A 23127-nucleotide genomic window follows, 5' to 3' on the forward strand; every position below is an offset into this window, starting at 1 on the left:
CTCCACCTTTTCGAGGGGCTCATGCCAGGGATTGTTATCCCCCCGATCTTTGACCTTTGTACTAAAACGTTTAAGCTGTCAGGCAAACACAAGTGAATTTCATCTGTTTACGTGCAGGAAAAGTGTTGTACTTGTGGAACGAGGAACCACATAGAAGGTGGAGGATCTTTGTAATGACAACGTAAGACAATGGTAGGATAACAACTAGGTTTCATTAAACCTCGAGTTAAAGTAGCATTTGCAGCTTTCACACTGACAACAGGCCAACGGTACACAATGAGCCAAAGGTCAATACAACCAAGGCAAAGCGGAAAATAAATATAACAAATTGCCCATTTCTGAAACGTTAATGTGATTGCACACACACACGTACTATAAAGAGAAGATTTGGGGAGAGAGATTTTTCATGCTTAGCCTTATTTTGACAATTACCCAATAGTAATGGAGGATAATCCTTTTCAAGAAACTACAAGAAAAGGGCAAGGAAACGAACCACCTCACATATCCACACTGGTTTATTGAAAATGCAAGTTACACAGCAAAAAAAAACTTGTGGAATCTTAAGTGACAACTTGATTTTCTCTGATCGTGAAATGTCCTGCATTACGTTGCTCTGGGTAAAAGCAATGCGCACACCATATGGGAGATTCTTGTCATTTGTGTCCAGGTGCCATAGCGAGGAGAGACAAGGGGCACTGAAGGCTTTTTGTGACTGAATATATGAACAGTATTCAACACGAAGACCTTTTTCTGCAAAGGTGAGCCTCGACAGGTAGCATAGGGAGGGCTAAGTCGCACGAAGGAAGCTCCAAAAGCCTCTAATATGGAGAATAAGGCCGTCATTCCCTCTACCTCTCGAATGCCAAGCGAGCGCTCTATCATTTGAGCAAATTCCCGCGCATTATCGGAAAAAGACGCGCATTGCCTTGGCTCAATGAAACGGGGCACACGGGGAAAATGCTTTTCCAAAGCGCCTTGAAATCACAATCGCTGCACACCGCTCGGCTCGTTGGTCTAGGGGCATGATTCTCGCTTTGGGTGCGAGAGGTCCCGGTTTCAAATCCCGGACGAGCCCTGCTTTAATCGTTCATCGTATTGTGAGGACACTCAAGGTGGCACTATGGCAATCCAGATCATGAAAGCAGGAGACCCATGGCCTGTTAGCTCAGTTGGCTAGAACGTGGTGCTAATATCGCCAAGGTCGCGGGTTCGATCCCCGAACTGGCCAAAGGCTTTTCTCTGGCATTCTGTTCCATAATTCAGGGCTTCAGCGCCAGGGGTCGTCCGCGGACTACGATTCGCAAGTCAAGAAACCTGCAAACGTGGCCGAAATAGCTCAGTTGGGAGAGCGTTAGACTGAAGATCTAAAGGTCCCTGGTTCGATCCCGGGTTTAGGCATGCGTCCCTCTGTCCAATGCTTTGCTCAAGTTATAGTGGAGCTCTTGCATTCACAAGACCGTGCGCTCTTTTCTTCAGAATCTTGCATGTCGAAAACAGCTTCACATTGGGTTTTATGGTGTAAAGGTTAGCACTCTGGACTCTGAATCCAGCGATCCGAGTTCAAATCTCGGTGAGACCACTCATTGAAAGTCTCCACCTTTTCGAGGGGCTCATGCCAGGGATTGTTATCCCCCCGATCTTTGACCTTTGTACTAAAACGTTTAAGCTGTCAGGCAAACACAAGTGAATTTCATCTGTTTACGTGCAGGAAAAGTGTTGTACTTGTGGAACGAGGAACCACATAGAAGGTGGAGGATCTTTGTAATGACAACGTAAGACAATGGTAGGATAACAACTAGGTTTCATTAAACCTCGAGTTAAAGTAGCATTTGCAGCTTTCACACTGACAACAGGCCAACGGTACACAATGAGCCAAAGGTCAATACAACCAAGGCAAAGCGGAAAATAAATATAACAAATTGCCCATTTCTGAAACGTTAATGTGATTGCACACACACACGTACTATAAAGAGAAGATTTGGGGAGAGAGATTTTTCATGCTTAGCCTTATTTTGACAATTACCAAATAGTAATGGAGGATAATCCTTTTCAAGAAACTACAAGAAAAGGGCAAGGAAACGAACCCCCTCACATATCCACACTGGTTTATTGAAAATGCAAGTTACACAGCAAAAAAAAACTTGTGGAATCTTAAGTGACAACTTGATTGTCTCTGATCGTGAAATGTCCTGCATTACGTTGCTCTGGGTAAAAGCAATGCGCACACCATATGGGAGATTCTTGTCATTTGTGTCCAGGTGCCATAGCGAGGAGAGACAAGGGGCACTGAAGGCTTTTTGTGACTGAATATATGAACAGTATTCAACACGAAGACCTTTTTCTGCAAAGGTGAGCCTCGACAGGTAGCATAGGGAGGGCTAAGTCGCACGAAGGAAGCTCCAAAAGCCTCTAATATGGAGAATAAGGCCGTCATTCCCTCTACCTCTCGAATGCCAAGCGAGCGCTCTATCATTTGAGCAAATTCCCGCGCATTATCGGAAAAAGATGCGCATTGCCTTGGCTCAATGAAACGGGGCACACGGGGAAAATGCTTTTCCAAAGCGCCTTGAAATCACAATCGCTGCACACCGCTCGGCTCGTTGGTCTAGGGGCATGATTCTCGCTTTGGGTGCGAGAGGTCCCGGTTTCAAATCCCGGACGAGCCCTGCTTTAATCGTTCATCGTATTGTGAGGACACTCAAGGTGGCACTATGGCAATCCAGATCATGAAAGCAGGAGACCCATGGCCTGTTAGCTCAGTTGGCTAGAACGTGGTGCTAATATCGCCAAGGTCGCGGGTTCGATCCCCGAACTGGCCAAAGGCTTTTCTCTGGCATTCTGTTCCATAATTCAGGGCTTCAGCGCCAGGGGTCGTCCGCGGACTACGATTCGCAAGTCAAGAAACCTGCAAACGTGGCCGAAATAGCTCAGTTGGGAGAGCGTTAGACTGAAGATCTAAAGGTCCCTGGTTCGATCCCGGGTTTAGGCATGCGTCCCTCTGTCCAATGCTTTGCTCTAGTTATAGTGGAGCTCTTGCATTCACAAGACCGTGCGCTCTTTTCTTCAGAATCTTGCATGTCGAAAACAGCTTCACATTGGGTTTTATGGTGTAAAGGTTAGCACTCTGGACTCTGAATCCAGCGATCCGAGTTCAAATCTCGGTGAGACCTCTCATTGAAAGTCTCCACCTTTTCGAGGGGCTCATGCCAGGGATTGTTACCGCCCCGATCTTTGACCTTTGTACTAAAACGTTTAAGCTGTCAGGCAAACACAAGTGAATTTCATCTGTTTACGTGCAGGAAAAGTGTTGTACTTGTGGAACGAGGAACCACATAGAAGGTGGAGGATCTTTGTAATGACAACGTAAGACAATGGTAGGATAACAACTAGGTTTCATTAAACCTCGAGTTAAAGTAGCATTTGCAGCTTTCACACTGACAACAGGCCAACGGTACACAATGAGCCAAAGGTCAATACAACCAAGGCAAAGCGGAAAATAAATATAACAAATTGCCCATTTCTGAAACGTTAATGTGATTGCACACACACACGTACTATAAAGAGAAGATTTGGGGAGAGAGATTTTTCATGCTTAGCCTTATTTTGACAATTACCCAATAGTAATGGAGGATAATCCTTTTCAAGAAACTACAAGAAAAGGGCAAGGAAACGAACCACCTCACATATCCACACTGGTTTATTGAAAATGCAAGTTACACAGCAAAAAAAAACTTGTGGAATCTTAAGTGACAACTTGATTGTCTCTGATCGTGAAATGTCCTGCATTACGTTGCTCTGGGTAAAAGCAATCCGCACACCATATGGGAGATTCTTGTCATTTGTGTCCAGGTGCCATAGCGAGGAGAGACAAGGGGCACTGAAGGCTTTTTGTGACTGAATATATGAACAGTATTCAACACGAAGACCTTTTTCTGCAAAGGTGAGCCTCGACAGGTAGCATAGGGAGGGCTAAGTCGCACGAAGGAAGCTCCAAAAGCCTCTAATATGGAGAATAAGGCCGTCATTCCCTCTACCTCTCGAATGCCAAGCGAGCGCTCTTTCATTTGAGCAAATTCCCGCGCATTATCGGAAAAAGACGCGCATTGCTTTGGCTCAATGAAACGGGGCACACGTGGGGACAATGCTTTTCCAAAGCGCCTTGAAATCACAATCGCTGCACACCGCTCGGCTCGTTGGTCTAGGGGCATGATTCTCGCTTTGGGTGCGAGAGGTCCCGGGTTCAAATCCCGGACGAGCCCTGCTTTAAGCGTTCATCGTATTGTGAGGACACTCAAGGTGGCACTATGGCAATCCAGATCATGAAAGCAGGAGACCCATGGCCTGTTAGCTCAGTTGGCTAGAGCGTGGTGCTAATAACGCCAAGGTCGCGGGTTCGATCCCCGTACTGGCCAAAGGCTTTTCTCTGGCATTCTGTTCCAAAATTCAGGGCTTCAGCGCCAGGGGTCGTCCGCGGACTACGATTCGCAAGTCAAGAAATCTGCAAACGTGGCTGAAATAGCTCAGTTGGGAGAGCGTTAGACTGAAGATCTAAAGGTCCCTGGTTCGATCCCGGGTTTCGGCATGCGTCCCTCTGTCCAATGCTTTGCTCTAGTTATAGTGGAGCTCTTGCATTCACAAGACCGTGCGCTCTTTTGTTCGGAATCTTGCATGTCGAAAACAGCTTCACATTGGGTTTCATGGTGTAATGGTTAGCACTCTGGACTCTGAATCCAGCGATCCGAGTTCAAATCTCGGTGAGACCTCTCATTGAAAGTCTACACCTTTTCGAGGGGCTCATGCCAGGGATTGTTACCGCCCCGATCTTTGACCTTTGTACTAAAACGTTTAAGCTGTCAGGCAAACACAAGTGAATTTCATCTGTTTACGTGCAGGAAAAGTGTTGTACTTGTGGAACGAGGAACCACATAGAAGGTGGAGGATCTTTGTAATGACAACGTAAGACAATGGTAGGATAACAACTAGGTTTCATTAAACCTCGAGTTAAAGTAGCATTTGCTGCTTTCACACTGACAACAGGCTAACGGTACACAATGAGCCAAAGGTCAATACAACCAAGGCAAAGCGGAAAATAAATATAACAAATTGCCCATTTCTGAAACGTTAATGTGATTGCACACACACACGTACTATAAAGAGAAGATTTGGGGAGAGAGATTTTTCATGCTTAGCCTTATTTTGACAATTACCCAATAGTAATGGAGGATAATCCTTTTCAAGAAACTACAAGAAAAGGGCAAGGAAACGAACCACCTCACATATCCACACTGGTTTATTGAAAATGCAAGTTACACAGCAAAAAAAAACTTGTGGAATCTTAAGTGACAACTTGATTGTCTCTGATCGTGAAATGTCCTGCATTACGTTGCTCTGGGTAAAAGCAATGCGCACACCATATGGGAGATTCTTGTCATTTGTGTCCAGGTGCCATAGCGAGGAGAGACAAGGGGCACTGAAGGCTTTTTGTGACTGAATATATGAACAGTATTCAACACGAAGACCTTTTTCTGCAAAGGTGAGCCTCGACAGGTAGCATAGGGAGGGCTAAGTCGCACGAAGGAAGCTCCAAAAGCCTCTAATATGGAGAATAAGGCCGTCATTCCCTCTACCTCTCGAATGCCAAGCGAGGGCTCTTTCATTTGAGCAAATTCCCGCGCATTATCGGAAAAAGACGCGCATTGCTTTGGCTCAATGAAACGGGGCACACGTGGGGAAAATGCTTTTCCAAAGCGCCTTGAAATCACAATCGCTGCACACCGCTCGGCTCGTTGGTCTAGGGGCATGATTCTCGCTTTGGGTGCGAGAGGTCCCGGGTTCAAATCCCGGAGGAGCCCTGCTTTAAGCGTTCATCGTATTGTGAGGACACTCAAGGTGGCACTATGGCAATCCAGATCATGAAAGCAGGAGACCCATGGCCTGTTAGCTCAGTTGGCTAGAGCGTGGTGCTAATAACGCCAAGGTCGCGGGTTCGATCCCCGTACTGGCCAAAGGCTTTTCTCTGGCATTCTGTTCCATAATTCAGGGCTTCAGCGCCAGGGGTCGTCCGCGGACTACGATTCGCAAGTCAAGAAATCTGCAAACGTGGCCGAAATAGCTCAGTTGGGAGAGCGTTAGACTGAAGATCTAAAGGTCCCTGGTTCGATCCCGGGTTTCGGCATGCGTCCCTCTTTCCAATGCTTTGCTCTAGTTATAGTTGAGCTCTTGCATTCACAAGACCGTGCGCTCTTTTCTTCGGAATCTGGCATGTCGAAAACAGCTTCACATTGGGTTTCATGGTGTAATGGTTAGCACTCTGGAATCTGAATCCAGCGATCCGAGTTCAAATCTCGGTGAGACCTCTCATTGAAAGTCTACACCTTTTCGAGGGGCTCATGCCAGGGATTGTTATCCCCCCGATCTTTGACCTTTGTACTAAAACGTTTAAGCTGTCAGGCAAACACAAGTGAATTTCATCTGTTTACGTGCAGGAAAAGTGTTGTACTTGTGGAACGAGGAACCACATAGAAGGTGGAGGATCTTTGTAATGACAACGTAAGACAATGGTAGGATAACAACTAGGTTTCATTAAACCTCGAGTTAAAGTAGCATTTGCTGCTTTCACACTGACAACAGGCCAACGGTACACAATGAGCCAAAGGTCAATACAACCAAGGCAAAGCGGAAAATAAATATAACAAATTGCCCATTTCTGAAACGTTAATGTGATTGCACACACACACGTACTATAAAGAGAAGATTTGGTGAGAGAGATTTTTCATGCTTAGCCTTATTTTGACAATTGCCCAACAGTAATGGAGGATAACCCTTTTCAAGAAACTACAAGAAAAGGGCAAGGAAACGAACCACCTCACATATCCACACTGGTTTATTGAAAATGCAAGTTACACAGCAAAAAAAAACTTGTGGAATCTTAAGTGACAACTTGATTGTCTCTGATCGTGAAATGTCCTGCATTACGTTGCTCTGGGTAAAAGCAATGCGCACACCATATGGGAGATTCTTGTCATTTGTGTCCAGGTGCCATAGCGAGGAGAGACAAGGGGCACTGAAGGCTTTTTGTGACTGAATATATGAACAGTATTCAACACGAAGACCTTTTTCTGCAAAGGTGAGCCTCGACAGGTAGCATAGGGAGGGCTAAGTCGCACGAAGGAAGCTCCAAAAGCCTCTAATATGGAGAATATGGCCGTCATTCCCTCTACCTCTCGAATGCCAAGCGAGGGCTCTTTCATTTGAGCAAATTCCCGCGCATTATCGGAAAAAGACGCGCATTGCTTTGGCTCAATGAAACGGGGCACACGTGGGGAAAATGCTTTTCCAAAGCGCCTTGAAATCACAATCACTGCACACCGCTCGGCTCGTTGGTCTAGGGGCATGATTCTCGCTTTGGGTGCGAGAGGTCCCGGGTTCAAATCCCGGACGAGCCCTGCTTTAAGCGTTCATCGTATTGTGAGGACACTCAAGGTGGCACTATGGCAATCCAGATCATGAAAGCAGGAGACCCATGGCCTGTCAGCTCAGTTGGCTAGAGCGTGGTGCTAATAACGCCAAGGTCGCCCCGTACTGGCCAAAGGCTTTTCTCTGGCATTCTGTTCCATAATTCAGGGCTTCAGCGCCAGGGGTCGTCCGCGGACTACGATTCGCAAGTCAAGAAATCTGCAAACGTGGCCGAAATAGCTCAGTCGGGAGAGCGTTAGACTGAAGATCTAAAGGTCCCTGGTTCGATCCCGGGTTTCGGCATGCGTCCCTCTGTCCAATGCTTTGCTCTAGTTATAGTGGAGCTCTTGCATTCACAAGACCGTGCGCTCTTTTCTTCGGAATCTTGCATGTCCAAAACAGCTTCACATTGGGTTTCATGGTGTAATGGTTAGCACTCTGGACTCTGAATCCAGCGATCCGAGTTCAAATCTTGGTGAGACCTCTCATTGAAAGTCTACACCTTTTCGAGGGGCTCATGCCAGGGATTGTTACCGCCCCGATCTTTGACCTTTGTACTAAAACGTTTAAGCAGTCAGGCAAACACAAGTGAATTTCATCTGTTTACGTGCAGGAAAAGTGTTGTACTTGTGGAACCACATAGAAGGTGGAGGATCTTTGTAATGACAACGTAAGACAATGGTAGGATAACAACTAGGTTTCATTAAACCTCGAGTTAAAGTAGCATTTGCTGCTTTCACACTGACAACAGGCCAACGGTACACAATGAGCCAAAGGTCAATACAACCAAGGCAAAGCGGAAAATAAATATAAGAAATTGCCCATTTCTGAAACGTTAATGTGATTGCACACACACACGTACTAAAAAGAGAAGATTTGGGGAGAGAGATTTTTCATGCTTAGCCTTATTTTGACAATTACCCAACAGTAATGGAGGATAACCCTTTTCAAGAAACTACAAGAAAAGGGCAAGGAAACGAACCACCTCACATATCCACACTGGTTTATTGAAAATGCAAGTTACACAGCAAAAAAAAACTTGTGGAATCTTAAGTGACAACTTGATTGTCTCTGATCGTGAAATGTCCTGCATTACGTTGCTCTGGGTAAAAGCAATGCGCACACCATATGGGAGATTCTTGTCATTTGTGTCCAGGTGCCATAGCGAGGAGAGACAAGGGGCACTGAAGGCTTTTTGTGACTGAATATATGAACAGTATTCAACACGAAGACCTTTTTCTGCAAAGGTGAGCCTCGACAGGTAGCATAGGGAGGGCTAAGTCGCACGAAGGAAGCTCCAAAAGCCTCTAATATGGAGAATAAGGCCGTCATTCCCTCTACCTCTCGAATGCCAAGCGAGCGCTCTTTCATTTGAGCAAATTCCCGCGCATTATCGGAAAAAGACGCGCATTGCTTTGGCTCAATGAAACAGGGCACACGTGGGGAAAATGCTTTTCCAAAGCGCCTTGAAATCACAATCGCTGCACACCGCTCGGCTCGTTGGTCTAGGGGCATGATTCTCGCTTTGGGTGCGAGAGGTCCCGGGTTCAAATCCCGGACGAGCCCTGCTTTAAGCGTTCATCGTATTGTGAGGACACTCAAGGTGGCACTATGGCAATCCAGATCATGAAAGCAGGAGACCCATGGCCTGTTAGCTCAGTTGGCTAGAGCGTGGTGCTAATAACGCCAAGGTCGCGGGTTCGATCCCCGTACTGGCCAAAGGCTTTTCTCTGGCATTCTGTTCCATAATTCAGGGCTTCAGCGCCAGGGGTCGTCCGCGAACTACGATTCGCAATTCAAGAAACCTGCAAACGAGGCCGAAATAGCTCAGTTGGGAGAGCGTTAGACTGAAGATCTCAAGGTCCCTGGTTCGATCCCGGGTTTCGGCATGCGTCCCTCTGTCCAATGCTTTGCTCTAGTTATAGTGGAGCTCTTGCATTCACAAGACCGTGCGCTCTTTTCTTCGGAATCTTGCATGTCGAAAACAGCTTCACATTGGGTTTCATGGTGTAATGGTTAGCACTCTGGACTCTGAATCCAGCGATCCGAGTTCAAATCTTGGTGAGACCTCTCATTGAAAGTCTACACCTTTTCGAGGGGCTCATGCCAGGGATTGTTACCGCCCCGATCTTTGACCTTTGTACTAAAACGTTTAAGCTGTCAGGCAAACACAAGTGAATTTCATCTGTTTACGTGCAGGAAAAGTGTTGTACTTGTGGAACGAGGAACCACATAGAAGGTGGAGGATCTTTGTAATGACAACGTAAGACAATGGTAGGATAACAACTAGGTTTCATTAAACCTCGAGTTAAAGTAGCATTTGCTGCTTTCACACTGACAACAGGCCAACGGTACACAATGAGCCAAAGGTCAATACAACCAAGGCAAAGCGGAAAATAAATATAACAAATTGCCCATTTCTGAAACGTTAATGTGATTGCACACACACACGTACTATAAAGAGAAGATTTGGGGAGAGAGATTTTTCATGCTTAGCCTTATTTTGACAATTACCCAATAGTAATGGAGGATAATCCTTTTCAAGAAACTACAAGAAAAGGGCAAGGAAACGAACCACCTCACATATCCACACTGGTTTATTGAAAATGCAAGTTACACAGCAAAAAAAAACTTGTGGAATCTTAAGTGACAACTTGATTGTCTCTGATCGTGAACTGTCCTGCATTACGTTGCTCTGGGTAAAAGCAATGCGCACACCATATGGGAGATTCTTGTCATTTGTGTCCAGGTGCCATAGCGAGGAGAGACAAGGGGCACTGAAGGCTTTTTGTGACTGAATATATGAACAGTATTCAACACGAAGACCTTTTTCTGCAAAGGTGAGCCTCGACAGGTAGCATAGGGAGGGCTAAGTCGCACGAAGGAAGCTCCAAAAGCCTCTAATATTGAGAATAAGGCTGTCATTCCCTCTACCTCTCGAATGCCAAGCGAGCGCTTTATCATTTGAGCAAATTCCCGCGCATTATCGGAAAAAGACGCGCATTGCCTTGGCTCAATGAAACGGGGCACACGGGGAAAATGCTTTTCCAAAGCGCCTTGAAATCACAATCGCTGCACACCGCTCGGCTCGTTGGTCTAGGGGCATGATTCTCGCTTTGGGTGCGAGAGGTCCCGGGTTCAAATCCCGGACGAGCCCTGCTTTAAGCGTTCATGGTATTGTGAGGACACTCAAGGTGGCACTATGGCAATCCAGATCATGAGAGCAGGAGACCCATGGCCTGTTAGCTCAGTTGGCTAGAGCGTGGTGCTGATAACGCCAATGTCGCGGGTTCGATCCCCGTACTGGCCAAAGGCTTTTCTCTGGCATTCTGTTCCATAATTCAGGGCTTCAGCGCCAGGGGTCGTCCGCGGACTACGATTTGCAAGTCAAGAAATCTGCAAACGTGGCCGAAATAGCTCAGTTGGGAGAGCGTTAGACTGAAGATCTAAAGATCCCGGGTTTCGGCATGCGGCATGCAACCCCATTGAACAGATCCCTCTGTCCAATGCTTTGCTCTAGTTATAGTGGAGCTCTTGCATTCACAAGACCGTGCGCTCTTTTCTTCGGAATCTGGCATGTCGAAAACAGCTTAACATTGGGTTTCATGGTGTAATGGTTAGCACTCTGGACTCTGAATCCAGCGATCCGAGTTCAAATCTCGGTGAGACCTCTCATTGAAAGTCTACACCTTTTCGAGGGGCTCATGCCAGGGATTGTTACCGCCCCGATCTTTGACCTTTGTACTAAAACGTTTAAGCTGTCAGGCAAACACAAGTGAATTTCATCTGTTTACGTGCAGGAAAAGTGTTGTACTTGTGGAACGAGGAACCACATAGAAGGTGGAGGATCTTTGTAATGACAACGTAAGACAATGGTAGGATAACAACTAGGTTTCATTAAACCTCGAGTTAAAGTAGCATTTGCTGCTTTCACACTGACAACAGGCCAACGGTACACAATGAGCCAAAGGTCAATACAACCAAGGCAAAGCGGAAAATAAATATAACAAATTGCCCATTTCTGAAACGTTAATGTGATTGCACACACACACTTACTATAAAGAGAAGATTTGGGGAGAGAGATTTTTCATGCTTAGCCTTATTTTGACAATTGCCCAACAGTAATGGAGGATAACCCTTTTCAAGAAACTACAAGAAAAGGGCAAGGAAACGAACCACCTCACATATCCACACTGGTTTACTGAAAATGCAAGTTACACAGCAAAAAAAAACTTGTGGAATCTTAAGTGACAACTTGATTGTCTCTGATCGTGAAATGTCCTGCATTACGTTGCTCTGGGTAAAAGCAATGCGCACACCATATGGGAGATTCTTGTCATTTGTGTCCAGGTGCCATAGCGAGGAGAGACAAGGGGCACTGAAGGCTTTTTGTGACTGAATATATGAACAGTATTCAACACGAAGACCTTTTTCTGCAAAGGTGAGCCTCGACAGGTAGCATAGGGAGGGCTAAGTCGCACGAAGGAAGCTCCAAAAGCCTCTAATATGGAGAATATGGCCGTCATTCCCTCTACCTCTCGAATGCCAAGCGAGGGCTCTTTCATTTGAGCAAATTCCCGCGCATTATCGGAAAAAGACGCGCATTGCTTTGGCTCAATGAAACGGGGCACACGTGGGGAAAATGCTTTTCCAAAGCGCCTTGAAATCACAATCACTGCACACCGCTCGGCTCGTTGGTCTAGGGGCATGATTCTCGCTTTGGGTGCGAGAGGTCCCGGGTTCAAATCCCGGACGAGCCCTGCTTTAAGCGTTCATCTTATTGTTAGGACACTCAAGGTGGCACTATGGCAATCCAGATCATGAAAGCAGGAGACCCATGGCCTGTCAGCTCAGTTGGCTAGAGCGTGGTGCTAATAACGCCAAGGTCGCCCCGTACTGGCCAAAGGCTTTTCTCTGGCATTCTGTTCCATAATTCAGGGCTTCAGCGCCAGGGGTCGTCCGCGGACTACGATTCGCAAGTCAAGAAATCTGCAAACGTGGCCGAAATAGCTCAGTCGGGAGAGCGTTAGACTGAAGATCTAAAGGTCCCTGGTTCGATCCCGGGTTTCGGCATGCGTCCCTCTGTCCAATGCTTTGCTCTAGTTATAGTGGAGCTCTTGCATTCACAAGACCGTGCGCTCTTTTCTTCAGAATCTTGCATGTCGAAAACAGCTTCACATTGGGTTTCATGGTGTAATGGTTAGCGCTCTGGACTCTGAATCCAGCGATCCGAGTTCAAATCTCGGTGAGACCTCTCATTGAAAGTCTCCACCTTTTCGAGGGGCTCATGCCAGGGATTGTTACCGCCCCGATCTTTGACCTTTGTACTAAAACGTTTAAGCTGTCAGGCAAACACAAGTGAATTTCATCTGTTTACGTGCAGGAAAAGTGTTGTACTTGTGGAACGAGGAACCACATAGAAGGTGGAGGATCTTTGTAATGACAACGTAAGACAATGGTAGGATAACAACTAGGTTTCATTAAACCTCGAGTTAAAGTAGCATTTGCTGCTTTCACACTGACAACACGCCAACGGTACACAATGAGCCAAAGGTCAATACAACCAAGGCAAAGCGGAAAATAAATATAACAAATTGCCCATTTCTGAAACGTTAATGTGATTGCACACACACACGTACTATAAAGAGAAGATTTGGGGAGAGAGATTTTTCATGCTTAGCCTTATTTTGACAATTACCCAATAGTAATGGAGGATAATCCTTTTCAAGAAACTACAAGAAAAGGGCAAGGAAACGAACCCCCTCACATATCCACACTGGTTTATTGAAAATGCAAGTTACACAGCAAAAAAAAACTTGTGGAATCTTAAGTGACAACTTGATTGTCTCTGATCGTGAAATGTCCTGCATTACGTTGCTCTGGGTAAAAGCAATGCGCACACCATATGGGAGATTCTTGTCATTTGTGTCCAGGTGCCATAGCGAGGAGAGACAAGGGGCACTGAAGGCTTTTTGTGACTGAATATATGAACAGTATTCAACACGAAGACCTTTTTCTGCAAAGGTGAGCCTCGACAGGTAGCATAGGGAGGGCTAAGTCGCACGAAGGAAGCTCCAAAAGCCTCTAATATGGAGAATAAGGCCGTCATTCCCTCTACCTCTCGAATGCCAAGCGAGCGCTCTATCATTTGAGCAAATTCCCGCGCATTATCGGAAAAAGACGCGCATTGCCTTGGCTCAATGAAACGGGGCACACGGGGAAAATGCTTTTCCAAAGCGCCTTGAAATCACAATCGCTGCACACCGCTCGGCTCGTTGGTCTAGGGCAGGGTTCCTCAACTCTTACCCTGGAGGTCCGGAGCACTGCAGAGTTTAGCTCCAGCCCTGATCAAACACACCTGAGCAAGCTAATCAAGGTGTTCAGGATCAGTAGAAAATCAGAGGTAGGCAAGTTTGATCATGGTTGGAGCTAAACTATGCAGTGCTCCGGACCTCCAGGGTAAGAGTTGAGGAACCCTGGTCTAGGGGCATGATTCTCGCTTTGGGTGCGAGAGGTCCAGGTTTCAAATCCCGGACGAGCCCTGCTTTAATCGTTCATCGTATTGTGAGGACACTCAAGGTGGCACTATGGCAATCCAGATCATGAAAGCAGGAGACCCATGGCCTGTTAGCTCAGTTGGCTAGAACGTGGTGCTAATATCGCCAAGGTCGCGGGTTCGATCCCCGAACTGGCCAAAGGCTTTTCTCTGGCATTCTGTTCCATAATTCAGGGCTTCAGCGCCAGGGGTCGTCCGCGGACTACGATTCGCAAGTCAAGAAACCTGCAAACGTGGCCGAAATAGCTCAGTTGGGAGAGCGTTAGACTGAAGATCTAAAGGTCCCTGGTTCGATCCCGGGTTTAGGCATGCGTCCCTCTGTCCAATGCTTTGCTCTAGTTATAGTGGAGCTCTTGCATTCACAAGACCGTGCGCTCTTTTCTTCAGAATCTTGCATGTCGAAAACAGCTTCACATTGGGTTTTATGGTGTAAAGGTTAGCACTCTGGACTCTGAATCCAGCGATCCGAGTTCAAATCTCGGTGAGACCTCTCATTGAAAGTCTCCACCTTTTCGAGGGGCTCATGCCAGGGATTGTTATCCCCCCGATCTTTGACCTTTGTACTAAAACGTTTAAGCTGTCAGGCAAACACAAGTGAATTTCATCTGTTTACGTGCAGGAAAAGTGTTGTACTTGTGGAACGAGGAACCACATAGAAGGTGGAGGATCTTTGTAATGACAACGTAAGACAATGGTAGGATAACAACTAGGTTTCATTAAACCTCGAGTTAAAGTAGCATTTGCTGCTTTCACACTGACAACAGGCCAACGGTACACAATGAGCCAAAGGTCAATACAACCAAGGCAAAGCGGAAAATAAATATAACAAATTGCCCATTTCTGAAACGTTAATGTGATTGCACACACACACGTACTATAAAGAGAAGATTTGGGGAGAGAGATTTTTCATGCTTAGCCTTATTTTGACAATTACCAAATAGTAATGGAGGATAATCCTTTTCAAGAAACTACAAGAAAAGGGCAAGGAAACGAACCCCCTCACATATCCACACTGGTTTATTGAAAATGCAAGTTACACAGCAAAAAAAAACTTGTGGAATCTTAAGTGACAACTTGATTGTCTCTGATCGTGAAATGTCCTGCATTACGTTGCTCTGGGTAAAAGCAATGCGCACACCATATGGGAGATTCTTGTCATTTGTGTCCAGGTGCCATAGCGAGGAGAGACATGGGGCACTGAAGGCTTTTTGTGACTGAATATATGAACAGTATTCAACACGAAGACCTTTTTCTGCAAAGGTGAGCCTCGACAGGTAGCATAGGGAGGGCTAAGTCGCACGAAGGAAGCTCCAAAAGCCTCTAATATGGAGAATAAGGCCGTCATTCCCTCTACCTCTCGAATGCCAAGCGAGCGCTCTATCATTTGAGCAAATTCCCGCGCATTATCGGAAAAAGATGCGCATTGCCTTGGCTCAATGAAACGGGGCACACGGGGAAAATGCTTTTCCAAAGCGCCTTGAAATCACAATCGCTGCACACCGCTCGGCTCGTTGGTCTAGGGGCATGATTCTCGCTTTGGGTGCGAGAGGTCCCGGTTTCAAATCCCGGACGAGCCCTGCTTTAATCGTTCATCGTATTGTGAGGACACTCAAGGTGGCACTATGGCAATCCAGATCATGAAAGCAGGAGACCCATGGCCTGTTAGCTCAGTTGGCTAGAACGTGGTGCTAATATCGCCAAGGTCGCGGGTTCGATCCCCGAACTGGCCAAAGGCTTTTCTCTGGCATTCTGTTCCATAATTCAGGGCTTCAGCGCCAGGGGTCGTCCGCGGACTACGATTCGCAAGTCAAGAAACCTGCAAACGTGGCCGAAATAGCTCAGTTGGGAGAGCGTTAGACTGAAGATCTAAAGGTCCCTGGTTCGATCCCGGGTTTAGGCATGCGTCCCTCTGTCCAATGCTTTGCTCTAGTTATAGTGGAGCTCTTGCATTCACAAGACCGTGCGCTCTTTTCTTCAGAATCTTGCATGTCGAAAACAGCTTCACATTGGGTTTTATGGTGTAAAGGTTAGCACTCTGGACTCTGAATCCAGCGATCCGAGTTCAAATCTCGGTGAGACCTCTCATTGAAAGTCTCCACCTTTTCGAGGGGCTCATGCCAGGGATTGTTACCGCCCCGATCTTTGACCTTTGTACTAAAACGTTTAAGCTGTCAGGCAAACACAAGTGAATTTCATCTGTTTACGTGCAGGAAAAGTGTTGTACTTGTGGAACGAGGAACCACATAGAAGGTGGAGGATCTTTGTAATGACAACGTAAGACAATGGTAGGATAACAACTAGGTTTCATTAAACCTCGAGTTAAAGTAGCATTTGCAGCTTTCACACTGACAACAGGCCAACGGTACACAATGAGCCAAAGGTCAATACAACCAAGGCAAAGCGGAAAATAAATATAACAAATTGCCCATTTCTGAAACGTTAATGTGATTGCACACACACACGTACTATAAAGAGAAGATTTGGGGAGAGAGATTTTTCATGCTTAGCCTTATTTTGACAATTACCCAATAGTAATGGAGGATAATCCTTTTCAAGAAACTACAAGAAAAGGGCAAGGAAACGAACCACCTCACATATCCACACTGGTTTATTGAAAATGCAAGTTACACAGCAAAAAAAAACTTGTGGAATCTTAAGTGACAACTTGATTGTCTCTGATCGTGAAATGTCCTGCATTACGTTGCTCTGGGTAAAAGCAATCCGCACACCATATGGGAGATTCTTGTCATTTGTGTCCAGGTGCCATAGCGAGGAGAGACAAGGGGCACTGAAGGCTTTTTGTGACTGAATATATGAACAGTATTCAACACGAAGACCTTTTTCTGCAAAGGTGAGCCTCGACAGGTAGCATAGGGAGGGCTAAGTCGCACGAAGGAAGCTCCAAAAGCCTCTAATATGGAGAATAAGGCCGTCATTCCCTCTACCTCTCGAATGCCAAGCGAGCGCTCTTTCATTTGAGCAAATTCCCGCGCATTATCGGAAAAAGACGCGCATTGCTTTGGCTCAATGAAACGGGGCACACGTGGGGACAATGCTTTTCCAAAGCGCCTTGAAATCACAATCGCTGCACACCGCTCGGCTCGTTGGTCTAGGGGCATGATTCTCGCTTTGGGTGCGAGAGGTCCCGGGTTCAAATCCCGGACGATCCCTGCTTTAAGCGTTCATCGTATTGTGAGGACACTCAAGGTGGCACTATGGCAATCCAGATCATGAAAGCAGGAGACCCATGGCCTGTTAGCTCAGTTGGCTAGAGCGTGGTGCTAATAACGCCAAGGTCGCGGGTTCGATCCCCGTACTGGCCAAAGGCTTTTCTCTGGCATTCTGTTCCAAAATTCAGGGCTTCAGCGCCAGGGGTCGTCCGCGGACTACGATTCGCAAGTCAAGAAATCTGCAAACGTGGCCGAAATAGCTCAGTTGGGAGAGCGTTAGACTGAAGATCTAAAGGTCCCTGGTTCGATCCCGGGTTTCGGCATGCGTCCCTCTGTCCAATGCTTTGCTCTAGTTATAGTGGAGCTCTTGCATTCACAAGACCGTGCGCTCTTTTGTTCGGAATCTTGCATGTCGAAAACAGCTTCACATTGGGTTTCATGGTGTAATGGTTAGCACTCTGGACTCTGAATCCAGCGATCCGAGTTCAAATCTCGGTGAGACCTCTCATTGAAAGTCTACACCTTTCGAGGGGCTCATGCCAGGGATTGTTACCGCCCCGATCTTTGACCTTTGTACTAAAACGTTTAAGCTGTCAGGCAAACACAAGTGAATTTCATCTGTTTACGTGCAGGAAAAGTGTTGTACTTGTGGAACGAGGAACCACATAGAAGGTGGAGGATCTTTGTAATGACAACGTAAGACAATGGTAGGATAACAACTAGGTTTCATTAAACCTCGAGTTAAAGTAGCATTTGCTGCTTTCACACTGACAACAGGCTAACGGTACACAATGAGCCAAAGGTCAATACAACCAAGGCAAAGCGGAAAATAAATATAACAAATTGCCCATTTCTGAAACGTTAATGTGATTGCACACACACACGTACTATAAAGAGAAGATTTGGGGAGAGAGATTTTTCATGCTTAGCCTTATTTTGACAATTACCCAATAGTAATGGAGGATAATCCTTTTCAAGAAACTACAAGAAAAGGGCAAGGAAACGAACCACCTCACATATCCACACTGGTTTATTGAAAATGCAAGTTACACAGCAAAAAAAAACTTGTGGAATCTTAAGTGACAACTTGATTGTCTCTGATCGTGAAATGTCCTGCATTACGTTGCTCTGGGTAAAAGCAATGCGCACACCATATGGGAGATTCTTGTCATTTGTGTCCAGGTGCCATAGCGAGGAGAGACAAGGGGCACTGAAGGCTTTTTGTGACTGAATATATGAACAGTATTCAACACGAAGACCTTTTTCTGCAAAGGTGAGCCTCGACAGGTAGCATAGGGAGGGCTAAGTCGCACGAAGGAAGCTCCAAAAGCCTCTAATATGGAGAATAAGGCCGTCATTCCCTCTACCTCTCGAATGCCAAGCGAGCGCTCTATCATTTGAGCAAATTCCCGCGCATTATCGGAAAAAGACGCGCATTGCCTTGGCTCAATGAAACGGGGCACACGGGGAAAATGCTTTTCCAAAGCGCCTTGAAATCACAATCGCTGCACACCGCTCGGCTCGTTGGTCTAGGGCAGGGTTCCTCAACTCTTACCCTGGAGGTCCGGAGCACTGCAGAGTTTAGCTCCAGCCCTGATCAAACACACCTGAGCAAGCTAATCAAGGTGTTCAGGATCAGTAGAAAATCAGAGGTAGGCAAGTTTGATCATGGTTGGAGCTAAACTATGCAGTGCTCCGGACCTCCAGGGTAAGAGTTGAGGAACCCTGGTCTAGGGGCATGATTCTCGCTTTGGGTGCGAGAGGTCCAGGTTTCAAATCCCGGACGAGCCCTGCTTTAATCGTTCATCGTATTGTGAGGACACTCAAGGTGGCACTATGGCAATCCAGATCATGAAAGCAGGAGACCCATGGCCTGTTAGCTCAGTTGGCTAGAACGTGGTGCTAATATCGCCAAGGTCGCGGGTTCGATCCCCGAACTGGCCAAAGGCTTTTCTCTGGCATTCTGTTCCATAATTCAGGGCTTCAGCGCCAGGGGTCGTCCGCGGACTACGATTCGCAAGTCAAGAAACCTGCAAACGTGGCCGAAATAGCTCAGTTGGGAGAGCGTTAGACTGAAGATCTAAAGGTCCCTGGTTCGATCCCGGGTTTAGGCATGCGTCCCTCTGTCCAATGCTTTGCTCTAGTTATAGTGGAGCTCTTGCATTCACAAGACCGTGCGCTCTTTTCTTCAGAATCTTGCATGTCGAAAACAGCTTCACATTGGGTTTTATGGTGTAAAGGTTAGCACTCTGGACTCTGAATCCAGCGATCCGAGTTCAAATCTCGGTGAGACCTCTCATTGAAAGTCTCCACCTTTTCGAGGGGCTCATGCCAGGGATTGTTATCCCCCCGATCTTTGACCTTTGTACTAAAACGTTTAAGCTGTCAGGCAAACACAAGTGAATTTCATCTGTTTACGTGCAGGAAAAGTGTTGTACTTGTGGAACGAGGAACCACATAGAAGGTGGAGGATCTTTGTAATGACAACGTAAGACAATGGTAGGATAACAACTAGGTTTCATTAAACCTCGAGTTAAAGTAGCATTTGCTGCTTTCACACTGACAACAGGCCAACGGTACACAATGAGCCAAAGGTCAATACAACCAAGGCAAAGCGGAAAATAAATATAACAAATTGCCCATTTCTGAAACGTTAATGTGATTGCACACACACACGTACTATAAAGAGAAGATTTGGGGAGAGAGATTTTTCATGCTTAGCCTTATTTTGACAATTACCAAATAGTAATGGAGGATAATCCTTTTCAAGAAACTACAAGAAAAGGGCAAGGAAACGAACCCCCTCACATATCCACACTGGTTTATTGAAAATGCAAGTTACACAGCAAAAAAAAACTTGTGGAATCTTAAGTGACAACTTGATTGTCTCTGATCGTGAAATGTCCTGCATTACGTTGCTCTGGGTAAAAGCAATGCGCACACCATATGGGAGATTCTTGTCATTTGTGTCCAGGTGCCATAGCGAGGAGAGACATGGGGCACTGAAGGCTTTTTGTGACTGAATATATGAACAGTATTCAACACGAAGACCTTTTTCTGCAAAGGTGAGCCTCGACAGGTAGCATAGGGAGGGCTAAGTCGCACGAAGGAAGCTCCAAAAGCCTCTAATATGGAGAATAAGGCCGTCATTCCCTCTACCTCTCGAATGCCAAGCGAGCGCTCTTTCATTTGAGCAAATTCCCGCGCATTATCGGAAAAAGACGCGCATTGCTTTGGCTCAATGAAACGGGGCACACGTGGGGACAATGCTTTTCCAAAGCGCCTTGAAATCACAATCGCTGCACACCGCTCGGCTCGTTGGTCTAGGGGCATGATTCTCGCTTTGGGTGCGAGAGGTCCCGGGTTCAAATCCCGGACGATCCCTGCTTTAAGCGTTCATCGTATTGTGAGGACACTCAAGGTGGCACTATGGCAATCCAGATCATGAAAGCAGGAGACCCATGGCCTGTTAGCTCAGTTGGCTAGAGCGTGGTGCTAATAACGCCAAGGTCGCGGGTTCGATCCCCGTACTGGCCAAAGGCTTTTCTCTGGCATTCTGTTCCAAAATTCAGGGCTTCAGCGCCAGGGGTCGTCCGCGGACTACGATTCGCAAGTCAAGAAATCTGCAAACGTGGCCGAAATAGCTCAGTTGGGAGAGCGTTAGACTGAAGATCTAAAGGTCCCTGGTTCGATCCCGGGTTTCGGCATGCGTCCCTCTGTCCAATGCTTTGCTCTAGTTATAGTGGAGCTCTTGCATTCACAAGACCGTGCGCTCTTTTGTTCGGAATCTTGCATGTCGAAAACAGCTTCACATTGGGTTTCATGGTGTAATGGTTAGCACTCTGGACTCTGAATCCAGCGATCCGAGTTCAAATCTCGGTGAGACCTCTCATTGAAAGTCTACACCTTTCGAGGGGCTCATGCCAGGGATTGTTACCGCCCCGATCTTTGACCTTTGTACTAAAACGTTTAAGCTGTCAGGCAAACACAAGTGAATTTCATCTGTTTACGTGCAGGAAAAGTGTTGTACTTGTGGAACGAGGAACCACATAGAAGGTGGAGGATCTTTGTAATGACAACGTAAGACAATGGTAGGATAACAACTAGGTTTCATTAAACCTCGAGTTAAAGTAGCATTTGCTGCTTTCACACTGACAACAGGCTAACGGTACACAATGAGCCAAAGGTCAATACAACCAAGGCAAAGCGGAAAATAAATATAACAAATTGCCCATTTCTGAAACGTTAATGTGATTGCACACACACACGTACTATAAAGAGAAGATTTGGGGAGAGAGATTTTTCATGCTTAGCCTTATTTTGACAATTACCCAATAGTAATGGAGGATAATCCTTTTCAAGAAACTACAAGAAAAGGGCAAGGAAACGAACCACCTCACATATCCACACTGGTTTATTGAAAATGCAAGTTACACAGCAAAAAAAAACTTGTGGAATCTTAAGTGACAACTTGATTGTCTCTGATCGTGAAATGTCCTGCATTACGTTGCTCTGGGTAAAAGCAATGCGCACACCATATGGGAGATTCTTGTCATTTGTGTCCAGGTGCCATAGCGAGGAGAGACAAGGGGCACTGAAGGCTTTTTGTGACTGAATATATGAACAGTATTCAACACGAAGACCTTTTTCTGCAAAGGTGAGCCTCGACAGGTAGCATAGGGAGGGCTAAGTCGCACGAAGGAAGCTCCAAAAGCCTCTAATATGGAGAATAAGGCCGTCATTCCCTCTACCTCTCGAATGCCAAGCGAGGGCTCTTTCATTTGAGCAAATTCCCGCGCATTATCGGAAAAAGACGCGCATTGCTTTGGCTCAATGAAACGGGGCACACGTGGGGAAAATGCTTTTCCAAAGCGCCTTGAAATCACAATCGCTGCACACCGCTCGGCTCGTTGGTCTAGGGGCATGATTCTCGCTTTGGGTGCGAGAGGTCCCGGGTTCAAATCCCGGAGGAGCCCTGCTTTAAGCGTTCATCGTATTGTGAGGACACTCAAGGTGGCACTATGGCAATCCAGATCATGAAAGCAGGAGACCCATGGCCTGTTAGCTCAGTTGGCTAGAGCGTGGTGCTAATAACGCCAAGGTCGCGGGTTCGATCCCCGTACTGGCCAAAGGCTTTTCTCTGGCATTCTGTTCCATAATTCAGGTCTTCAGCGCCAGGGGTCGTCCGCGGACTACGATTCGCAAGTCAAGAAATCTGCAAACGTGGCCGAAATAGCTCAGTTGGGAGAGCGTTAGACTGAAGATCTAAAGGTCCCTGGTTCGATCCCGGGTTTCGGCATGCGTCCCTCTTTCCAATGCTTTGCTCTAGTTATAGTGGAGCTCTTGCATTCACAAGACCGTGCGCTCTTTTCTTCGGAATCTGGCATGTCGAAAACAGCTTCACATTGGGTTTCATGGTGTAATGGTTAGCACTCTGGACTCTGAATCCAGCGATCCGAGTTCAAATCTCGGTGAGACCTCTCATTGAAAGTCTACACCTTTCGAGGGGCTCATGCCAGGGATTGTTACCGCCCCGATCTTTGACCTTTGTACTAAAACGTTTAAGCTGTCAGGCAAACACAAGTGAATTTCATCTGTTTACGTGCAGGAAAAGTGTTGTACTTGTGGAACGAGGAACCACATAGAAGGTGGAGGATCTTTGTAATGACAACGTAAGACAATGGTAGGATAACAACTAGGTTTCATTAAACCTCGAGTTAAAGTAGCATTTGCTGCTTTCACACTGACAACAGGCTAACGGTACACAATGAGCCAAAGGTCAATACAACCAAGGCAAAGCGGAAAATAAATATAACAAATTGCCCATTTCTGAAACGTTAATGTGATTGCACACACACACGTACTATAAAGAGAAGATTTGGGGAGAGAGATTTTTCATGCTTAGCCTTATTTTGACAATTACCCAATAGTAATGGAGGATAATCC

General features: G+C 46.4%; 51 non-coding genes across 51 annotated transcripts; all 51 read left to right on the forward strand.

The window, feature by feature from the left end:
* Positions 1–1003: 1003 nt before the first annotated feature.
* trnap-ugg (transfer RNA proline (anticodon UGG)) lies at positions 1004–1075 on the forward strand. The gene has a single exon. It is a non-coding gene; the product is annotated as a tRNA-Pro (tRNA).
* A 79-nt stretch (positions 1076–1154) lies between these two features.
* On the forward strand, positions 1155–1228 carry trnai-aau (transfer RNA isoleucine (anticodon AAU)). Its single transcript has one exon. It is a non-coding gene; the product is annotated as a tRNA-Ile (tRNA).
* Positions 1229–1325: 97 nt separating this feature from the next.
* On the forward strand, positions 1326–1398 carry trnaf-gaa (transfer RNA phenylalanine (anticodon GAA)). The gene has a single exon. It is a non-coding gene; the product is annotated as a tRNA-Phe (tRNA).
* A 109-nt stretch (positions 1399–1507) lies between these two features.
* On the forward strand, positions 1508–1579 carry trnaq-cug (transfer RNA glutamine (anticodon CUG)). The gene has a single exon. It is a non-coding gene; the product is annotated as a tRNA-Gln (tRNA).
* A 1015-nt stretch (positions 1580–2594) lies between these two features.
* Positions 2595–2666, forward strand: trnap-ugg (transfer RNA proline (anticodon UGG)). Its single transcript has one exon. It is a non-coding gene; the product is annotated as a tRNA-Pro (tRNA).
* A 79-nt stretch (positions 2667–2745) lies between these two features.
* On the forward strand, positions 2746–2819 carry trnai-aau (transfer RNA isoleucine (anticodon AAU)). The gene has a single exon. It is a non-coding gene; the product is annotated as a tRNA-Ile (tRNA).
* Positions 2820–2916: 97 nt separating this feature from the next.
* On the forward strand, positions 2917–2989 carry trnaf-gaa (transfer RNA phenylalanine (anticodon GAA)). Its single transcript has one exon. It is a non-coding gene; the product is annotated as a tRNA-Phe (tRNA).
* A 109-nt stretch (positions 2990–3098) lies between these two features.
* Positions 3099–3170, forward strand: trnaq-cug (transfer RNA glutamine (anticodon CUG)). Its single transcript has one exon. It is a non-coding gene; the product is annotated as a tRNA-Gln (tRNA).
* Positions 3171–4187: 1017 nt separating this feature from the next.
* Positions 4188–4259, forward strand: trnap-ugg (transfer RNA proline (anticodon UGG)). The gene has a single exon. It is a non-coding gene; the product is annotated as a tRNA-Pro (tRNA).
* A 79-nt stretch (positions 4260–4338) lies between these two features.
* On the forward strand, positions 4339–4412 carry trnai-aau (transfer RNA isoleucine (anticodon AAU)). Its single transcript has one exon. It is a non-coding gene; the product is annotated as a tRNA-Ile (tRNA).
* A 97-nt stretch (positions 4413–4509) lies between these two features.
* Positions 4510–4582, forward strand: trnaf-gaa (transfer RNA phenylalanine (anticodon GAA)). The gene has a single exon. It is a non-coding gene; the product is annotated as a tRNA-Phe (tRNA).
* Positions 4583–4691: 109 nt separating this feature from the next.
* trnaq-cug (transfer RNA glutamine (anticodon CUG)) lies at positions 4692–4763 on the forward strand. Its single transcript has one exon. It is a non-coding gene; the product is annotated as a tRNA-Gln (tRNA).
* Positions 4764–5780: 1017 nt separating this feature from the next.
* On the forward strand, positions 5781–5852 carry trnap-ugg (transfer RNA proline (anticodon UGG)). Its single transcript has one exon. It is a non-coding gene; the product is annotated as a tRNA-Pro (tRNA).
* Positions 5853–5931: 79 nt separating this feature from the next.
* Positions 5932–6005, forward strand: trnai-aau (transfer RNA isoleucine (anticodon AAU)). The gene has a single exon. It is a non-coding gene; the product is annotated as a tRNA-Ile (tRNA).
* A 97-nt stretch (positions 6006–6102) lies between these two features.
* On the forward strand, positions 6103–6175 carry trnaf-gaa (transfer RNA phenylalanine (anticodon GAA)). Its single transcript has one exon. It is a non-coding gene; the product is annotated as a tRNA-Phe (tRNA).
* Positions 6176–6284: 109 nt separating this feature from the next.
* Positions 6285–6356, forward strand: trnaq-cug (transfer RNA glutamine (anticodon CUG)). The gene has a single exon. It is a non-coding gene; the product is annotated as a tRNA-Gln (tRNA).
* Positions 6357–7373: 1017 nt separating this feature from the next.
* trnap-ugg (transfer RNA proline (anticodon UGG)) lies at positions 7374–7445 on the forward strand. Its single transcript has one exon. It is a non-coding gene; the product is annotated as a tRNA-Pro (tRNA).
* A 240-nt stretch (positions 7446–7685) lies between these two features.
* On the forward strand, positions 7686–7758 carry trnaf-gaa (transfer RNA phenylalanine (anticodon GAA)). The gene has a single exon. It is a non-coding gene; the product is annotated as a tRNA-Phe (tRNA).
* Positions 7759–7867: 109 nt separating this feature from the next.
* Positions 7868–7939, forward strand: trnaq-cug (transfer RNA glutamine (anticodon CUG)). Its single transcript has one exon. It is a non-coding gene; the product is annotated as a tRNA-Gln (tRNA).
* A 1010-nt stretch (positions 7940–8949) lies between these two features.
* On the forward strand, positions 8950–9021 carry trnap-ugg (transfer RNA proline (anticodon UGG)). The gene has a single exon. It is a non-coding gene; the product is annotated as a tRNA-Pro (tRNA).
* Positions 9022–9100: 79 nt separating this feature from the next.
* Positions 9101–9174, forward strand: trnai-aau (transfer RNA isoleucine (anticodon AAU)). The gene has a single exon. It is a non-coding gene; the product is annotated as a tRNA-Ile (tRNA).
* A 97-nt stretch (positions 9175–9271) lies between these two features.
* On the forward strand, positions 9272–9344 carry trnaf-gaa (transfer RNA phenylalanine (anticodon GAA)). Its single transcript has one exon. It is a non-coding gene; the product is annotated as a tRNA-Phe (tRNA).
* A 109-nt stretch (positions 9345–9453) lies between these two features.
* On the forward strand, positions 9454–9525 carry trnaq-cug (transfer RNA glutamine (anticodon CUG)). Its single transcript has one exon. It is a non-coding gene; the product is annotated as a tRNA-Gln (tRNA).
* Positions 9526–10540: 1015 nt separating this feature from the next.
* Positions 10541–10612, forward strand: trnap-ugg (transfer RNA proline (anticodon UGG)). Its single transcript has one exon. It is a non-coding gene; the product is annotated as a tRNA-Pro (tRNA).
* A 79-nt stretch (positions 10613–10691) lies between these two features.
* On the forward strand, positions 10692–10765 carry trnai-gau (transfer RNA isoleucine (anticodon GAU)). The gene has a single exon. It is a non-coding gene; the product is annotated as a tRNA-Ile (tRNA).
* A 289-nt stretch (positions 10766–11054) lies between these two features.
* trnaq-cug (transfer RNA glutamine (anticodon CUG)) lies at positions 11055–11126 on the forward strand. Its single transcript has one exon. It is a non-coding gene; the product is annotated as a tRNA-Gln (tRNA).
* A 1017-nt stretch (positions 11127–12143) lies between these two features.
* On the forward strand, positions 12144–12215 carry trnap-ugg (transfer RNA proline (anticodon UGG)). Its single transcript has one exon. It is a non-coding gene; the product is annotated as a tRNA-Pro (tRNA).
* A 240-nt stretch (positions 12216–12455) lies between these two features.
* trnaf-gaa (transfer RNA phenylalanine (anticodon GAA)) lies at positions 12456–12528 on the forward strand. Its single transcript has one exon. It is a non-coding gene; the product is annotated as a tRNA-Phe (tRNA).
* Positions 12529–12637: 109 nt separating this feature from the next.
* Positions 12638–12709, forward strand: trnaq-cug (transfer RNA glutamine (anticodon CUG)). Its single transcript has one exon. It is a non-coding gene; the product is annotated as a tRNA-Gln (tRNA).
* A 1367-nt stretch (positions 12710–14076) lies between these two features.
* Positions 14077–14150, forward strand: trnai-aau (transfer RNA isoleucine (anticodon AAU)). Its single transcript has one exon. It is a non-coding gene; the product is annotated as a tRNA-Ile (tRNA).
* A 97-nt stretch (positions 14151–14247) lies between these two features.
* Positions 14248–14320, forward strand: trnaf-gaa (transfer RNA phenylalanine (anticodon GAA)). Its single transcript has one exon. It is a non-coding gene; the product is annotated as a tRNA-Phe (tRNA).
* A 109-nt stretch (positions 14321–14429) lies between these two features.
* Positions 14430–14501, forward strand: trnaq-cug (transfer RNA glutamine (anticodon CUG)). Its single transcript has one exon. It is a non-coding gene; the product is annotated as a tRNA-Gln (tRNA).
* A 1015-nt stretch (positions 14502–15516) lies between these two features.
* trnap-ugg (transfer RNA proline (anticodon UGG)) lies at positions 15517–15588 on the forward strand. The gene has a single exon. It is a non-coding gene; the product is annotated as a tRNA-Pro (tRNA).
* A 79-nt stretch (positions 15589–15667) lies between these two features.
* trnai-aau (transfer RNA isoleucine (anticodon AAU)) lies at positions 15668–15741 on the forward strand. The gene has a single exon. It is a non-coding gene; the product is annotated as a tRNA-Ile (tRNA).
* A 97-nt stretch (positions 15742–15838) lies between these two features.
* Positions 15839–15911, forward strand: trnaf-gaa (transfer RNA phenylalanine (anticodon GAA)). The gene has a single exon. It is a non-coding gene; the product is annotated as a tRNA-Phe (tRNA).
* A 109-nt stretch (positions 15912–16020) lies between these two features.
* On the forward strand, positions 16021–16092 carry trnaq-cug (transfer RNA glutamine (anticodon CUG)). Its single transcript has one exon. It is a non-coding gene; the product is annotated as a tRNA-Gln (tRNA).
* A 1017-nt stretch (positions 16093–17109) lies between these two features.
* Positions 17110–17181, forward strand: trnap-ugg (transfer RNA proline (anticodon UGG)). The gene has a single exon. It is a non-coding gene; the product is annotated as a tRNA-Pro (tRNA).
* A 79-nt stretch (positions 17182–17260) lies between these two features.
* trnai-aau (transfer RNA isoleucine (anticodon AAU)) lies at positions 17261–17334 on the forward strand. Its single transcript has one exon. It is a non-coding gene; the product is annotated as a tRNA-Ile (tRNA).
* Positions 17335–17431: 97 nt separating this feature from the next.
* Positions 17432–17504, forward strand: trnaf-gaa (transfer RNA phenylalanine (anticodon GAA)). The gene has a single exon. It is a non-coding gene; the product is annotated as a tRNA-Phe (tRNA).
* Positions 17505–17613: 109 nt separating this feature from the next.
* On the forward strand, positions 17614–17685 carry trnaq-cug (transfer RNA glutamine (anticodon CUG)). Its single transcript has one exon. It is a non-coding gene; the product is annotated as a tRNA-Gln (tRNA).
* Positions 17686–19051: 1366 nt separating this feature from the next.
* trnai-aau (transfer RNA isoleucine (anticodon AAU)) lies at positions 19052–19125 on the forward strand. Its single transcript has one exon. It is a non-coding gene; the product is annotated as a tRNA-Ile (tRNA).
* Positions 19126–19222: 97 nt separating this feature from the next.
* Positions 19223–19295, forward strand: trnaf-gaa (transfer RNA phenylalanine (anticodon GAA)). Its single transcript has one exon. It is a non-coding gene; the product is annotated as a tRNA-Phe (tRNA).
* A 109-nt stretch (positions 19296–19404) lies between these two features.
* trnaq-cug (transfer RNA glutamine (anticodon CUG)) lies at positions 19405–19476 on the forward strand. Its single transcript has one exon. It is a non-coding gene; the product is annotated as a tRNA-Gln (tRNA).
* Positions 19477–20493: 1017 nt separating this feature from the next.
* trnap-ugg (transfer RNA proline (anticodon UGG)) lies at positions 20494–20565 on the forward strand. The gene has a single exon. It is a non-coding gene; the product is annotated as a tRNA-Pro (tRNA).
* Positions 20566–20644: 79 nt separating this feature from the next.
* trnai-aau (transfer RNA isoleucine (anticodon AAU)) lies at positions 20645–20718 on the forward strand. The gene has a single exon. It is a non-coding gene; the product is annotated as a tRNA-Ile (tRNA).
* A 97-nt stretch (positions 20719–20815) lies between these two features.
* On the forward strand, positions 20816–20888 carry trnaf-gaa (transfer RNA phenylalanine (anticodon GAA)). The gene has a single exon. It is a non-coding gene; the product is annotated as a tRNA-Phe (tRNA).
* A 109-nt stretch (positions 20889–20997) lies between these two features.
* trnaq-cug (transfer RNA glutamine (anticodon CUG)) lies at positions 20998–21069 on the forward strand. Its single transcript has one exon. It is a non-coding gene; the product is annotated as a tRNA-Gln (tRNA).
* A 1016-nt stretch (positions 21070–22085) lies between these two features.
* Positions 22086–22157, forward strand: trnap-ugg (transfer RNA proline (anticodon UGG)). Its single transcript has one exon. It is a non-coding gene; the product is annotated as a tRNA-Pro (tRNA).
* Positions 22158–22236: 79 nt separating this feature from the next.
* On the forward strand, positions 22237–22310 carry trnai-aau (transfer RNA isoleucine (anticodon AAU)). The gene has a single exon. It is a non-coding gene; the product is annotated as a tRNA-Ile (tRNA).
* Positions 22311–22407: 97 nt separating this feature from the next.
* On the forward strand, positions 22408–22480 carry trnaf-gaa (transfer RNA phenylalanine (anticodon GAA)). Its single transcript has one exon. It is a non-coding gene; the product is annotated as a tRNA-Phe (tRNA).
* Positions 22481–22589: 109 nt separating this feature from the next.
* On the forward strand, positions 22590–22661 carry trnaq-cug (transfer RNA glutamine (anticodon CUG)). Its single transcript has one exon. It is a non-coding gene; the product is annotated as a tRNA-Gln (tRNA).
* The last annotated feature ends 466 nt before the right edge of the window (positions 22662–23127 follow it).

This window comes from Triplophysa dalaica, unplaced genomic scaffold (assembly GCF_015846415.1).
Source record: "Triplophysa dalaica isolate WHDGS20190420 unplaced genomic scaffold, ASM1584641v1 Contig2, whole genome shotgun sequence".
Taxonomy (NCBI): domain Eukaryota; kingdom Metazoa; phylum Chordata; class Actinopteri; order Cypriniformes; family Nemacheilidae; genus Triplophysa; species Triplophysa dalaica.